General features: G+C 34.4%; 1 protein-coding gene and 1 long non-coding RNA gene across 3 annotated transcripts in view; one reads left to right on the top strand and one right to left on the bottom strand.

Annotated features, from left to right (window-relative positions):
- LOC147910586 (uncharacterized) overlaps positions 1-4010 on the bottom strand; it is a 28104-nt gene extending 24094 nt beyond the window's left edge. The window contains exon 1 of the long non-coding RNA XR_015544213.1: positions 60-4010. This is a non-coding gene — a long non-coding RNA (uncharacterized LOC147910586). The remainder of the gene's footprint in view (positions 1-59) is intronic.
- The window catches only part of LOC105143536 (Histone gene-specific Epigenetic Repressor in late S phase), a 132084-nt gene that overhangs the window by 33217 nt on the left and 81456 nt on the right, over positions 1-17411 (top strand). The window lies entirely within an intron of this gene.

Genomic DNA, 17411 nt, shown 5'->3' with positions numbered 1-17411 from the left:
CGAACGTGCAACGTACCCTCGTCTCCCTAGTCCCCCTTCTTCCTTCCGCTTTTCCTTACCTATCGTCCTGGCTTGCATCATGGAAGAGAGGGTGGAGGACGAGAGACCGAGCCAGTCCTCAGCAGATTATGCTTTTACTTCTGCAGGCAGGACGTTCCTAATTTTCTGGAGCGTTAAGCATTCCGCCTACTCACGGTATCCGCGACCCGACGATGTCTTTCCCCTTTCACGGGTCTGCCGTTTCCCTCAAGATATGCTCCGTTGACCATCGACTTTTTTTTTTTCTAAAGCCAATGACGTTACGAGGTCTCACCTGAGCACGCGACGGGGAAGTTTTCCGAGAAATATTTTCTGTATCGCGTCTTTTCTCTTTTATTAGCTTCTTCCATCGTCTGATTCTTTACCGGTGTGGAAGACAAGTATATAAAGATAAGATTTTTCTTGAAAATTATGTGGAATAGATTTAACAATTAATTGCGAACGACAGATTAATTATACAGTCCTAATTGAAAAGTTTAATTACTTGTAACTTTTTAGCTATCAAATGTCGATCGTATTTCTCTTAAAAAGATCAGTCTAATTATTTTGCGTTATTTATCTTTGTTTATGATTTCTTATGAAAATTCAGATTTCACTTTAATCCTTTGCCCTACTAAGATCCGTTTTCACAATATATGATTACCTAAAGATTAAAGGTTACCAACAGATTTATCAATGACATTCATTCATTGAATTTCTTGGTTACTTTTAATCTTTAGATAACAACCATATATTAATCGGGCCTATGGGGAGTTACTAGTTATCGAGCGATTCCTGTTCGTACAAGTTTCTTTGCGTCTTTCGATAATTATAAATTATACTACATTTTATTATTTTCTAAAATGAAGTGCCAATAATATTCTAAAAAATATTTATTCTAGAAAGTTGAAAGTATGTTGGTGAATTTTTAAAGATTTTTTTAATTATTCTGAATAGATGAAAAAAACGGACGGATTCTAGTGTCCCCGTTAGATGAGGCATCAAATTGCACTAGTAGGATAAGGGTTAAAGATGAGGCACCAAATTGTATTAATAGAGTAAGGGTTAAAAATGTTTGAACTTTAAGGATGTTTCTTAATTCTTAGAATTATTTTCTTAGCTTTGAAAATATTGTAATCTTTTCGTATTTTGTAACTTTATGATAATTCTTGGGAAATGATTGTAATTCCGTCTATACTGCTCAAATATAAGAATTCATTGCACAGCTTTGCGAGATAGTCGTGAAAATTTCGTATAAGTCTTTCATAGCGTGAATATTACTCGCAGAGCAAACATTTCAGATTTATACTCCTCGCCCATAACGCCTTTTAATCTTTACTTTCTCACCTCCTCTTCTTAATGAACACGAACCTTCTTTTCTTAATGATCGCGATTTTGTCAGCTATTCACGTGACATCTTTATAACGCGACGAATATAACATTTCGCCACTGCATTATTTTACGGTAAGCAACCGGTTCGTGTCCCGTACTGCTCTCTTGTGGCGCGTTTAGTTATCAGCTTCCTGTATGAAATTGATCCTCGGGTGAAACGCGTCCGTATCTCTGCGTTATCACGTCTTGACGAGAGCTTTATTAGAGAGAGAGAGAGAGAGAGAGAGAGAGAGAGAGAGAGAGAGAGAGAGAGAGAGAGAGAGAGAGAGAGAGAGAGAGAAAGGATCACTGATGCGCGATACGTTCCGCGCATTTAACCGACCAATCGAAATAGATAGTCGAAAGAGATATTACATCACACGTACAAAGCATTACTTTTATACAGCACATTTTAATGTCTACAAATTGTCAAAAATTAAATTACACACGTACACGTGCAATTCGAGATTTGAAAATTTATTTTATTTCGCGCAGAAAAATCTAATTGCAAATATTCTATCATTGGTAAAATATTATATTAAAGTATTATATTTTTAATCTTCTAATGAGTGTCTTAAACATATGACGTGATCGCAATTATAATGATTACTTTAAATTAAAAAAGCGTTGTATTTAATTAAGAAGTACTCAATATATAGTTTAACGTTATAATACACATTCATCAGCGCATTTATCGGCGGTTTTTATCGCGGCTAAGAATATTTAACGACGACATGAAATACGCGGTCGTTATCGATTCGGGCGTTGAAAATGTGTATAATGTTAGCTTAATGTGAGGGCTTGCGGTAACGGGGAAGTATCAATTTTACTGCGAAATGGTTTAAATTAGAAATCCGTAGAGGCGAGACTTGAGGCGAGAGCCTCAAGAATAGCAAAACGTGCGGCTGCATACGGCGTATGTGCACAGCTGTCGACTAATCAGTTGACAATGCATGCAGCGGATATCGCAGTTCCGTAAAGGGCAGGAATTGAGAATACATCAGAATGCACGAGTGCACGCAAAACGGCACTGTAGAGCGACCTACACGATTTCACCAAATTGACCGTCTGCCTTTCCCATATTATCAGTGACGGAAATGTAATCGACATCGTACCGATTAAGCGAGGCTTACTATGGCGGATCCATTGAGGCCATGGCTCTTTTCAAGTTTCCTTCTTTAAAATATTTATAGCAAAATGTTATATAATACTTTTAATATTTCTGCAATGTTTTATCACATATTTGATAATATTTCAAAAAATATTTCCTAATTTAAGAAAACTTCTAAATCTATTATATTCTTTTTTGTGTTAATGTAATTTTAAATAAAAAGTTTTTTATGTGTTTAAATAATGATTTAACTTTTTTAATGTAATAATTTAAATAATAATTTAATATCCTATCTTTTTTCATATTTGACTTTTAAAAAATTTTGGTTGCGCCAATGGCCACTTTGATAAATCTCTCTGGATCCACCAATGGCGAGGCTTTCCATCGCAGCTAGGCAGTTGAGATTTGTCATTTATTTATTCTTTGATATATAAATTTAGAAAAACTCATAATTTGACACAAAAGGGATCCATTAAATCGAAAACATTTCCAAAGTGAAACGTAGAACTGAATTTTCTAGTCTACCGAGTAAATTCTTCGGAAATACTCCTTCGGAAGATACTCGGCGACCTCTCTGAAAAGATTTTCTTCCCGAGATAGAAATGTCGTCCGCAGTTGGATCATTCCAATGCAGTCACATTGATTTCGATATATATGTGCATGACTCGAGTCGCGGTCGTATCGGCATTATTAATTCGCGTCCCTCATCGATTTCGCATTCGAGGAGACTGGGGTGCACAACTCCCATCGTTAGTGTACGCAGTGATACGAACGATGTCGCGTTGCTGTCGAAAAATAATGCGTGCAGCAAAGTGCAATCGTATGCGCAAATTGTCAGTGGTGAAAGTCTTATCGTCGAGATAATGCAACGAACACGAGCTTCTGCGCAACAATGGCGCCCGTTAAAAGTGCCGACATAACGTTGAGACTGCCGGTGCCTTTCTAGTTTGTTGCGCAATCTGTTTTGCGCCTTCATAATTTGGAGTTCAGGACAATGAACTCTTACAACTTTTGTATCGTGTCTGTGCGTAAAGATATTATCGTATATGAAATAATTTTATTTATTTTTAAGATTTTTAAGATACGTAAAATATATTACGATTTCTTGAATTTTATTATTATTTAAAATGTATATAGTAGATTTCAAATTTATCATCAATATCACGTCTTAGTTATAAATTTCAAAATAAATTATAAATTTGAAGATAAAATAAAAGAAATTTGTCGTACATATTAATGTAACTTTGCAACTGAAAATTAAAATTTATAAAAAATTTGAAATATCCATTCGTTGGTATAACAAAAGTGATCAATGTTTATCAAAATAAATGTTCCCTTTGGTTTGCGTTTTCATTGATGTAAACAAAACGAGAATTCTACGCACGTTCACACAGGAATGTTTCATACCAAAATTTCCTGCGGTTTGCGGTAAAATTTCTCTCGTACGTCAGAGACGGACGGACAGCGAATTTGCAGTTCCATCTGGCTTTATATGGATACAAGTATTCTCGAGAAGCAGCGTACTTTAATTAATTCAAAAGGAACAGGTACTGCGATTAAAAAAAAATAAAAAAAAGCCGAGAGGAACGGAAGTTCCCTGATGAAAGATAGTAGGATCGATCTACATTCTATGAACATAGAATAAGAAATCACGCGTACATATATACGCACACATATACACACCGATCAACAGTCTGGCATAGTCTTTTGTACTTTGGGACACGAGCCCCGGGCATGTCCGGATTGTCCTCGTACTAGCCACAAATATATACCCGACACTCACACACACCGATAATGTCGCCCTTTTTCTCTCTCTTTTGCCCCTTTTTCTCTATCTTTTTCATCCTCGTGCGGCAGCTTGTCGATTCGAATACAAAGCGAGAATCGGGCCTTGGCGCATAAAGGAGAGATCTGCGTCGCCGTGGAAATAATGAAGACAGACCGAGAAGAAAAGAGTGCGAGAGAGAAAGTGAGAGAGAAAAAGAGAAAACGGAACAGGCCGCGCTGAGGAAGTAAAACATATAGCGAACGAGTGAGAGGAGATAGGAAAAAGCGAGATGAGAAGTGAGAAGGTCAGGAAGGGATCGGTCGTGTTATTTGGCAGCTGTGTGGCAGAAGCACCAACTGGCAGATGCTACGATGGAAACGTCCTCTTTGGGCCCAGCCGGCCCACCCCGCGGCCGGTTCCTCCGTCGAGGGAAAGTTCTGGGTCTTAAATAAAGAGAGAGCGAGTTCTTTCCTGATGATGCATCCCTCTTTATTCCCCGTGGGATCGTGTGATTAGACCGCGTCTTTCGGAAGAAAGGGCGTCTTCTTCGAGAGCGTTCGTGCGGCGACGCAGATTTTCTCGACGAATCTTGCGGATCTCTTTCTCGGTTCAATTGTGCGATTGTGGCTCTCAAAGGACCCACTCGCGGCGGGGGTCGTGGTTTTGCTGGTAAGAAAACATGTGATCGCAGTTACACCTAGAAAAAAGTCATGTTTAAATTAAAGAAATCATTTTTTCCGTTGAATTTTTTTAAGTTGAAGTAAAAAATACCTTTGGGAAAGATACAAATTTATTTATACAGGAAATATATAATTTATACAAGAGATGGCATTTAAATAAAAAAAAAATTATTTGATTTTAAGAAATGATTTTCAAATGAAAGAAACTTTTCTTTCACCGTATAGCAATACACACATTTCTTCGATTCAAACAAATTTTTTTTAATCGAAAAAATTTTTTTTTGAGTGCAGTATAGAAAGTATTGAAAAAAATTGAACTATAAATTTTTTCTTAAAGACATACAATAACTTCGTTTTACACGTGTTAAAATTAATAGATAACACAAAAGATAAATGAAACAATAGCGACAGATGTATAGCTGATACTATCTAATGGGATTACACCGCCCTGTTTAATGTAAAATCATGAGTCAATGTTTAATATGGATTTACTTCATCATTAAATCATTTTCATATTACTCGATTATATAAAGAATTAAGATTATATTAAGAATTAATGCTTATATAATTTATTATATTATAATATATTATTATTTTTTAATTCATTTTTTTTAATGTCGACAAGAATGATTAAAATATCGTCGTATTAGTTGAGATTAGAAACTTAAACCTGCCTTTCACATAAATATTGTATCCTTATCGGAATCCAGAATTTTAAAAGTTTTTAAATGCTCATAAAAAAGCTATTCCAGCACTATTATTTCAGAATACACATTTCCTATTTGTAGAATTTCTGTTTATTGGATGTCCGCCTAATTTTGGAATCTTATCAGGATTATAAACATAATGAGCACTATAAACAGATAAGTTATTAGCCCAGCATTGGCTGCTCTGCCCGACGTAAAAAAAAAAGAAATCTTCCATAATCGAAGCAAATCAAATTTTCTTGTAATACAAATTTTTCTTTTCTAGCAAAAAAATTTAAATTATCTTAAAATTGATCCCGAAAGGTAATCTTTTGTTGCTGGAGATGCATAGAAATTTAACGATGTAAAATTATTTAACGTGGAATACAAACTGTTGGACGCTGAAGTTTTAACAAGTTATTTCCGTCTCTTCGGGAATATCAATGTTAACTCGTGAATCAGCGACACAGTTGGCTGCGTAAACGTGCGCGTTAGTCAATAATACGCGCATATTGGAAGTGAGTCCATGGGAAGTCCTGAGAGCCGTTCGGGCAGAATCATCCGGTTTCTCTTTTCATGGGGTTAGGATAGAAGGGTGAAATAGTCAACCCCTCCGCATGACGTCATGGCCCTGACGATACCCAGAGTGTTGTACATGTGTGTGTTATACGAATACACGTATGCATGCGGTTGCATTTTGCATCGATTCTACTAACAGGTTCTCTGATGAAACACCTGTTTAATTTCTCATGAAATTAGAACATTTTTTTTTTTTACGAGAACGGAGGAGAGTCTAATTGTCGGAAGTTTTATTATATCTCTATTTTAGCCTACTGTGAATTCACTAGAAAAAAAATTTTGATAGTGCATGATGTACACGAAGAGAATTTTCTTTTAAAATTTATCCCGAAAATATAGTAGTTCTGGTACGATACAATATTTTAAAGATTTTATCATGCACTTCAGTAAAATTAATCAAACTTGTTTTATGTACTTTATTATAATTTTATTAATGAATGAGAGAGATTTACATTAAAATTCTTCGAAATACAATGTTGTTCCACGACGATTATCATATTTTCAGGGTGAACTCTAAGAAAAAAAATTCTTTCCGTGTATGAATGATAATAAAGTTACATAGAAGGTTTTTGGTAGGTAATAGGCGAAGAAAGCGAACGTTTTTTGGAAGTGACATTGAAAAGAATCACGTGAAACTATTTTATATTTTGTATTGCTAGAACTATTAAACTTTGAGTGCACATTGTTACGTGTAGAAACTCGTATTGTTATCGAAAAAGAGGCAGTTTCATATTATAGGAATCCAAAAAGTAAATTTGTTTAGGACTTGGACGAGAGAACTGTATTTTATTTCTTTAAATTTCGACATAATGGTAAACACAAAAGAAGTATAGAGAATAGAGTTCGGAAAGAAGTTCTTTTGTAAGTTAACTCATGATAGCTTTAACTTTTCGATTCATTTTATCCTTAAATCCGCACGTTCGCTCAGTTTCATCCCCGCAAAACGCCGGATTTGCGAAAGGTTCAATGTCCAAAAGAAACGCACGCTTGGTTAGTCAAGAATTCGATTTTCAGCACTTGAACGAAGTTGCCGAGTTTGCTCACGCGAGGAAAATTCTACCGCGCTTCCGGTTATCGCGAGATTATCCTCGCTGTGATCTTCTGAGTCATGCTAACGTGCTCGCCTCGCGTCGATTTTGGTTCGATTATCAAAACTACGTGATAAATCGGCCCTCGTTGCGAGCGACCTGGAAAACCGGATGTACTTGGAGATGGAAGACTGTCGTCGATAAGGATACCGCTATAAAAACGCGCACCGTCACGTTGATAGAACGCTTTTCGGTGTCGAGTATAACGAGAATAGATAAGGATTGCTTCGCTGCGGGCGATGCGCGCGCGCGCTTTCTTCCTCCATGTTTGAGAAGAAAGAATCAAAAGATACTCGCATCCCTACGGGATGAAACATTATTTTTTAGTATCCTGTACACAGAATACACTGATCTTTCTGCATTTTCTTTTTTTATAATAACAATCGAACAATAATCTCTGAATAATACAGCTTTGGCTAAAAATATCTTCACAAATTGACGTTTTAACAAAAAATAAATTTAAAAAATTGTTTGATTGAAAAATAATATTTATTTTTTATAACAATTTTATTTTGGATTTTATTATCATCTTTTCCAACAAAATGCAATAAATTGAGGGTGCTTTATATTTACGGCCAAAGTTAATTGAACAATTACTGCGGATGTAGCAATACAAACAGATTCTTTTGTAGGAATATGTATAATATTATTCTCAAGTTATCCTGTATAAAATGATCTTAATGACAAAACGAGTGACAGAAGATTGTTTTAATTGTTCTAAAAATTATTTAAAAAAAAATTATTTTAAAAATTATTTTTAAGAAAATATAGAATTATATACTAAAGACACCTTCGATTAGAACAAGAAATATCTATGTGCATAATATCACGGAAATAAAAATTCTATTCTTACAATTTTACCATATCGGTATTATCATTGACTATATCAGTTCATTAGCATTATCAGTTCTATATATCCTATATATAGAACTGTAGAACTATTGAAAATAAACTCAGAATTGTCAATATTTAATGAATTTCCACCAAGTGAGACGCTAGCTTTACACACACATCATTGATTATAAATATTTCTTTCAAAGACATCGAAAACTCCCAGAGGAAGAAGCAGCCGTGCTGCGCGTTCCAGTTGTTTTGTCACGCAAGATGTACCTGCAAGTAGATTTCAATTGCTAACTGTAAACGGGAACAAGAGCGATCGTGGCGAGCAGCCACCGCTGACATCTCACAATTTGTGCGCACCATACGTATCGCGAACGAGCATGCGCCTGTTCGTGGTGTCGAACCGCATCGCCGGTCGGTTTGGAATCGAATGCATGTAAACGGGCGCTTATATAAACGGGGAAGTCGATCTGGTAGATATATAAGCCTACCCACGTAGAAATGGAACGGTGGCTGGCCCGATTAGTCATGGTCTCGCTTCTCGCGTATCCTGCCATCCTAATTCCTGACGCGTCGCGAACAACATTGATTCCACAGATTAACTGGTTATATACTGATATCAGATATACGCAGAATATTTCGACAGCATCAACACATTTTGATCAATTTTAAATTGATTTTTTTTCACAAAAATATTTAGACAATAATATTTAGACGAAAATATTTAGACAATTTCTAATCGTGTATATGGATAATTATAGGTCATGCTGCTTAATTAGCTTTCTTCATGTATCAATAAAAATTCAAGGCTTATCTTTGCATCAATACGTTTGATGATGGATGTTGACAAATTAAATTATTAATTAAATTTCTTCGTAAAGGTATTTTTTAAGACAAATTAACTCCAACATATTGATCTTACACTGAGAAAAAAATTATACTAAATTTCAATAAATATTTATTTAAATAATACCAACTAAATATTTGATAAATATAAAATTGTTTTTTTGTTACAAAGAATATTAATTTAATTTAATAATCACTTCTTTTTGTTAAGTAAATATTTGTTTATTGTAAGTAAATGTTTAGTTGGCAATATTTAAATAAATATTTATTTAGGCTATTTTTTTCTCAGTGTACAATTGTTGAGAATAGGTATCAGAATATTTTGTATAGAAATAGATATTGAGTGACTCCATAAATCTAATAAATGTTTAAACTCTTGTGTTATAAACTGCAGTAATTGGTCTGTTTGCAATTATATTGTCATATATTTACAACAATGCATTATATGCAATGTTATACATGTTATCACATGTATTAAAAATAATTTAATGGTTTAAGAGCAACAAACATATATTCAATTTGCATAGTGTATATCATAACATAAATAAATATCCTATGATCGCATGTTCCATAATGACCCATTATTGGTTTCAATGAAATTCGATAACAGTTATACCAGAATAAACCGTGTGAACAGGAAGCACGCTAATGAGCGTGAAAAGCTATTCAAACGACCGAGATAATTATTCGACTAGATAAGGATAATACCGATGAATATTAATCGAGAATATTACTTATCAGAGACAGCATTAAATGAATCAATTCAGTCGTCGTTATTGTCGAAGCAGAAGGGGAAAGTTAAATTTGTACGACTAATATACATCTTCATTTTATTCTTCAAATACTTTATAATTTACGCTAGCTGTACGTAGAATTGAAATTTTCTACTGGTGATCAAATCTGTTTATAAAATATAAAAATTAAATTAAAAGTTAGAACAAAAGAATTAAAAATTAAAAAATCAAATTTGATAAAAATTCTCGAAAGAAGATCTATTCATGTTGCTTGAACTTTTTGCACTCAGCATCTTCGCTTTTTTTTTCTTTGCAACGTCCGAATATACAGGGTGTATCAGAATGACGGTCAAATATTTCGTGTGCTGGCATATAATGCGAACTAAACTCAGTTGAAAAGTCCTCATCATCTTATAATTTTCGCAATAATTAACAAGATATTAATTACTAAAAATCGCCAAATATTGGTTTTTAATAATTTTTTACTCAAACACTATCAACTTTTCAGAACAACAACAAGAGACAAAAATTGTTTATTTTTTTCTCATAGAGCTCTAAGAATTTATCAACTTTTTAGTATTGTATTTTCTTATTGGCAACTATTTTTATCAACATGAGAAAATACGGTGCTAAAAAATTCTCAGAAATTCTATGAAAAAAAAACAAACAATTTTTCTCACTTGCTATTTTTTCTATAAAGTTGATAGTATTTGAATAAAAAATTATTGAAAGCCAATATTCGGCAAATTTTAGTAATCAATATCTTTTTAACTATTGCGAAAATTGCAAAATGGTAGAGGACTTTTCAACTCAGTTTAGTCCGCTCTACCAGCACACGAAATATTTAGCGGTCATTTGGGACATCTTGTATATTCGTTTTAAGTGCAAAAATTTTTAGAAAAATTCAAGCATCACAAACATACCTCATTCGCCAAATAAAATCGCATAACCCATATTCATGTAATATAATTTCATATGCGCGTGAAATTAGACCAAATACACGAATACTAGAAATGCGTTTGTTAAAATTGAGTGACAGATGGGAAATCGATATTAATCGGCTTTCATCTCGATTTATGAAAACCGGGATAGCTTATCCGAGAAGGGAAGGATATAAACGTGATGTTTCCTTTTCACGTAACTGACAAACGTAACAAAGGGGAATCGTTCAACTACTCTAATGTATCTTTGTTAGTGTAATTCCGTAGTGAGGTTTTATAACTCGCGTGCCACTTATATCAGGACATACCTCGCGTTAAACGCGAATCCACCGCAACTCGTAACGCACAGGCTAGGTATTTGCAATTCAATGATTCGTAATAGTTTCGAATGGTTCACCGTTGACAGCGATGGGCGCCACGTTGTCGAGGGAACAAGCGAACCGATGTTTCCCGTGACGGCTGTCGCTCTTATTACTTTATTATCACGCCTGGGCGACGCGTAAGTGAAATCGTCCGTTCGACGATAAATGAAATTTGCAACCGATTATTTTCTTGTGCGCGTGTATCCGCGCGAAAAAAATGAATTGTGCGATATTATTCTTCGTAAATGATTGTACAGGAGCAATCATTTTTACGGACTGTTTACGATATTGTTTAGGATATCTTGTTATTATTGTATTCGAGGATGTAATCAACGCCTCAACGCCTCAACTTTACACTTGCAAATTTCTATTTTTATGTACTTATTTCTGATTCTTTTATTGCCTACATTCAATAGATAGAGTTTTGAAAGAGCAGAGCTCTAATTTTCAACATATTATGGTCGTTGCTGTTTCTGTATAAATAATCATTATTTTTATGAACTATTTCAAATGACATCAAGAAATTCAACGCCTCGATTTTATACTTGCAAATCTCTACTTTTATATACTTATCTCTGATCTTTTTGTCTTCTCTACATGTAATAAAGTTTCGAAAGAACAAATTTAATTTTCGATATATTACAGTCATTGCTGCTATTTTTGTGTAAGCAATTATTATTTTTACGGACTGTTTCAAACGATTACATCAAAGAATTCAATTCTTTAACTTTGTACTTGCAAATTTCTATTTCTATGTACTTTTCTCTGACTTTCTCTATGTACCTTTCATTATCTATGAAATAGATAGAGTTTTGAAAGAGTAAATCTAATTTTTTTTTACATATATTACGATTATCGTTGCTGTTTCTACGTAATATGACTCTTTTATGAATTCCAAGTTGATTCTTTCTTGTGAAAAATTTAACGAAAAAGACGTCTATTATGACTCTTCTTGTTCTGGGCGTAAAATTAATTTAACCGGGAAATTCATTTATATCCTATAAATATAGTACATTCCGTGTAACATCCAGATTAATGTACACCCAAATTTACGTTATTTCTCAATGACGGCATACCAACATCTATTTACCTACATCAAAATGCACGTTTTGCGAACTCTCCTCATTCCTTAATAGTCGGACATTCTTGACATCTGTAGAGACGGCGGTGTTTGCGAAGTCATAGTTATAGTTTGTTACAAAGCGAAATGTGCGCGATGTGTTACGCGTTTTGCTGCAACTCCTCGGCACTCGGCAGCAATTTGCATTCTACGAAACCGGTTGTGGACGCAAATAAAATTGTTAAACGGGAACGAAGCGTATTGTCGCGTAAGGACATCATGTGCAGCTGTGCTACGTTTCCGCTTTGAAATCGCGTTAATTTCCCGAATGTGAATCCTCCAATACGAATATTGGACGCGTTGCGTTACCAATAATTCGATCGATGGGAAGTGAAAAGTAAAACCTATTCTACGTGATCTGTAACAGTTCTAGCATTAATTAAAAAAAAAAAAAACGTTTCTTAAACGAGAAAAATTAATACATTTTATCTGTCATTTAAAATTAATTTTATATTTTATTAATTTTATCCTCTATGTACAAAAGATTTCAATTTTCATTTTTAAAGAGATAATCATAATTGTGACTAATATTTTCTTTTTATGTATCTATTATATGATATAAAACTGTAGATGAAATTTTTCCACGAAACAAGCCGGGCTTAAAACTTAACCGAATGACGACAAAATCTCGATCGAGATATCACCGACGTGTCAAAAAGCTCCGCCGGAACTCAATAACGCGTTTGAAATTCAAAATCGACTGTCTGGAATCCTTGCTGCTGCGTTTTTTTTTTCTCTCTGCGCGAAGTCGCATCGAGTGACTCCACAAAGCGCCGTAAAACAACGCCGTAAACCGAAAATCAACGTTTCGTCGCTCCTGATGTCGCCTTCGTTCGCCTGCTTTTTATGCATCCGGGCACAAAGAGTACAAAGTGCAGCCTGGATCACTCACCAGAGTATTTCACTTCTCGCGTGTTTCGATATTTCCTTGTGCCTCCGGGTGTAAAAAGCTCTACTCCACGAAACGCGATACGCGTCTTTTTATCACCATACTTTTAATTGACTTCACTTCGTTCGATGCTTTATCGCAGTCGAATGCATTACAAGCAGTATATTCACTGGATTGCCTTTATAATTGTACAAGATAATATAATATTTATAACTCTATTTGAAATTCTTTCGTAATTGAATGACGTCGTGACTCAGTAGTTTCGGCCGGAGATCAAGGAACGCAAATGACTAAGCGAGTTTTAATTGCAGTGGTTGTATTTAACTTTTTCTTCTTTTTACAACGTATAATGCGAACATTTTAATGCGCAATCTTGCTCTCGTCAGACAAGCTATTATCGCGCTGATCATGAAAAGGAAGATACCGGTAGGCACTAAAATAGTAAATGATGCGCAATCCTGATTGTTCATCAACAGAACTACGTAGAGCGACTTTATCTCGAGATTTAGTAACATCATTCAGTTATTCTTTAAAGAATAATTACAAATGCAGGATTTCTGATATAATTTTATATGCAATTATAATCTAAAAAAAACTATTTCTAAAAAACAATATTTTTTTTATATTTCCTGTTAAAATTTAACGATCAATAAGAAATTAATTTTTTAATTAAAAAAATTGAACTTGAATTTAACTTGTAAGTGCTTTCTAGGAAGAAACACACATGCCACAGTGTAATACAATGAATCATCCTTGTTTGTTAATCAAACATGAAATGATCACTGTATTACACTGTACCTCTCGCTAAAAAGTGTTAAGGCATATTTATTTCATTTTCAATTATAAACCTTCTATTTCATTTACTAATTTGTATAATTTATTTATACTTGTTTAAATTTACCGTGACTGGCGGGATTGAGTACCGCTTGTGTTTGTTTTTCAAGTGATCGAGGTAGTAGTAGTAGTAAATTTGTTAGAGACGGCGAACCGAACGTATGTAAGATTAATAAAGAAAGATTGATTCAACTCTGAAAAATATTTGTACAGTACAAATATATGTCCAGTTCAGTAAGTAGAAAACATTTTGGAAATCCATTAAATTCAAGGAGAAAAAAATATTATTATAAAAGATACGTGCTAAACACCGGCTTCCTTGAAGAGTATTGACAATTTAACGAACTTGTAATTTTAATTCTTTATTGAAAGAGAGAGCGGTGCAATCATTTAAAATTCTATTAGGTGTTGGAATTAATTCGTAGCGTTTTTTAATGAAAGAATGTTATTTATTTCACATGAGCATTAAAAAATACATTAATGAAAGTACTTCCCATCACTTGTAAAACGCTACGAATTAATTCCAACACCTAATACATCAAATGGCAGAGAGCGAATTTTTGTAATAACTCTGTATTTTTTAAAACAGGAACTAATGTTAAAGATCTATTAAATAATACGTCAAAGTTCTGTTGTCACAGGTACAAGTAGATATTATCTTTACGCGTTTGTAATTAAGATATGGCCTGCCTATCAACATCATGCCGGTTTTAGAACGGATCTCCTATCTGACACTTCCGATTTCCGTTCGCGGTAATTTCTCGACCATCAGCTGTAATTGAAGATTGATTCGTCTAGTACGAATGTCCATTAGCCGGTCATTATCCTCCATTGCGTCACGCATATCGAAAAGTTTACGTACCCCGACTGACCGAGCGCACCCTTTCACGCTGCCGATTTCTCTCTTTCTCTCTCTCTTTCTCTCCTTTATTGCCGCTCTCCATCACGAATATTAAAAGCGGCCGGTGTTTCGTTTCGTAAGATTTGCGCAATCGCTCGCGCGCGCAATCTCTCTCTCTCTCTCTCTCTCTCTCTTTCTCCATGAAGCGATACCTCACATTGTTAGCAGCCGCTGGCCTTCGCTCTGATGGGCTCCGAGGGGCGATCGATCCGCTCGTGCGTATCCGGAGACGAGCCTAATCGGCTGAGATCCACACGCCCGTTGCCGTTAGCAGTCAGCTACGTTGGATTCTGTACTACGTAGTATATCGCCGCGCGACGCGTCATACCCAACGTTCGACTCGACCTTGTTTGCGCACAGTCGATCACACAGAGACGTGCCGTGGGAACGAGCTTAGACACTTTACGCACATAAAGTCCACAAATGTTCGCTTCGGGGATGAAGTCGAGCAAGATAGCACGAACACTCTCTAATGAAGTCTATTAAATCCTCGCGTTTCGCCGGGTTAAGGTGGGTATAGTGATAGTTTGATCAATCCTATATGAAGTAAAATGAAGTAATTGAAAACGTTAAATAAAAGAAACAGTGCAATGATAGTTTGATAATAAAATTGATTAAGATCAGAAAATCACCAAAAATTAGAAGCATTTATGTTATAGAAATTGTTTAAAAAGCCATTAAGAAATCACTATTGATTTTGTTATCGAAAAATTACTGCTTTCCTTCTTTTGAAAAGGAATTATATTAATTTCATATTTTTCAAATATTTGAAGAGTTTTAAAATTATATAATTTGTAAATTTCGTTTAAATTTAATAATTATAAAACATTATACAAAAATATTATTTAAAAAAACGTTATTTTATATATGGAAAATTGTAGCTTTTATTTTCAGCATATTTATAATGTATTCACGTGCAATTATTCCATTATTTTTCTTGCCCTCAATTCAATATGCTCTTTTAAGTAGAATTTTTAAAAACGTTTTACAGTTATTCATTTTTGAATAATAGAGAGAGAGAGAGAGAGAGAGAGAGAGAGAGAGAGAGAGAGAGACTGCAGTTACAAATTTAAATATTCTTTCTTTTATTCTGCGAGATCACGAGGATAATTTTTCGAAGACAGTTTTTTCTGACATTTTATTCGATTTTATTTTCCATTTCTATTTTTAAAATACGTTGATCTCACCAATAAATATATCGTTACGATTATTTTTAAATTGAGCAAACATTTGTCAGGTTTTTATTTTTAAATATATAAAAACCAATATGTTTGAACTCAAATATATCTATATAGGAAATTAGTTTACTGCACAGCTATTCACTGACTCTTGTCATTTCTATCTATTTGTATATGCAACACTATAATAGTATATGACTGCGAGGTGGAAAATTATGTAGATTTCTTTGCTCAAAGATTCCCTTTCTCACTAACTTCGCTCAAAGCTCACGAGCTGAAATGACTGCTCTGGTTTGCAAATCGTATGGTGTCTCCGGCCCACAATCCGTCGTCACGCACTGAGCCAACACGACCTATTTGCGAAAACTGTCTCGCATTTCTATTAACAAGTTTCACACGGACGAGTATGCTTCCGTTATCGCGAAACTACATTTTCGAGTCGGCACCCACCCTGTACCCTTTTAATTGCAGCAACACCACGCACGGTTGTTCACCGTTTTCCGACTAAATTGGTCCATTTAACTTTAACTGTAATTTGACGGTCTTTTTTCCTCTAGGAAATCTCTCCATACTGTTTTAGTTCAATGTCATACTGTTGTTGACAATGACGAAGACAGAGCATCTCTGATACTTAGTCGTTAATAATGCATGTTCGTCGCATTTCATCGTACATTCGTCACGTCATACATCAGACATTCGTATAAATATTTTTGGTCGCAAATTTTTCGTGATATAGATAAAATAAATTGTCAATTTAGACACGAAAAAAGAAGATTTATCGATATTTCTCTTTCCACATGACAAATAGGATTTGAAATATGAAAAACTACAATTTTTTGGTGCAATGAATAGAAAATAATAATAGATCGATTAATAATAACTTTTTAATACGCAACGCATGAAAATTACGCTTGTTGATTTAAACAGGAAAAAAAACCTGAATATATAAATAGTCTCAAAAAAGAAAGGAAAATGATGAATTTTAATTATTATATAGACAGGATATAAAAATTGTTACGATTATAAAAATATTAATTTTGAATCTATTTTTTCTTTACAAGTTAGTTTATAATTTAAAATTCTATTGTTTTTCATTAAATTTGAAGATACTGATATCAGTTTTTTTGTTTGATATAATGTTTTTTAAAAAAAGACATCGAAAACCAATTTTAATTTTTTTTAGCTTGTATTTTACATCACTCTGTTTTGTAACGTAACGATCTTAAAACGTTCAAGGGTTAAAAAATGGTCTGACGCGAGCTATAACGTAATCGTAACTGAGTGTTTATTATCGGGTTGGAATATTGCGGGTGTTCGAGAGACAGCGAGAGAAAGAGAAAGAGAAAGAGACGGCGGATACGCGTGAAAGCGTGTTAAATCGCGCGATTGACTGTCGCACGCGAGAAACGATCCTCTCATCGTTACATCGTTCGACGAGAAGGAATTCTGTGCCTCGCATATTTGC

The sequence above is a fragment of the Acromyrmex echinatior genome, chromosome 2 (genome assembly GCF_024713525.1).
Source record: "Acromyrmex echinatior isolate Ae372 chromosome 2, ASM2471352v2, whole genome shotgun sequence".
NCBI classification, from domain to species: Eukaryota; Metazoa; Arthropoda; class Insecta; order Hymenoptera; family Formicidae; genus Acromyrmex; species Acromyrmex echinatior.
Note: the sequence above shows the minus strand (reverse complement) of the source record. Positions and strands in the feature narration are given on the sequence as shown.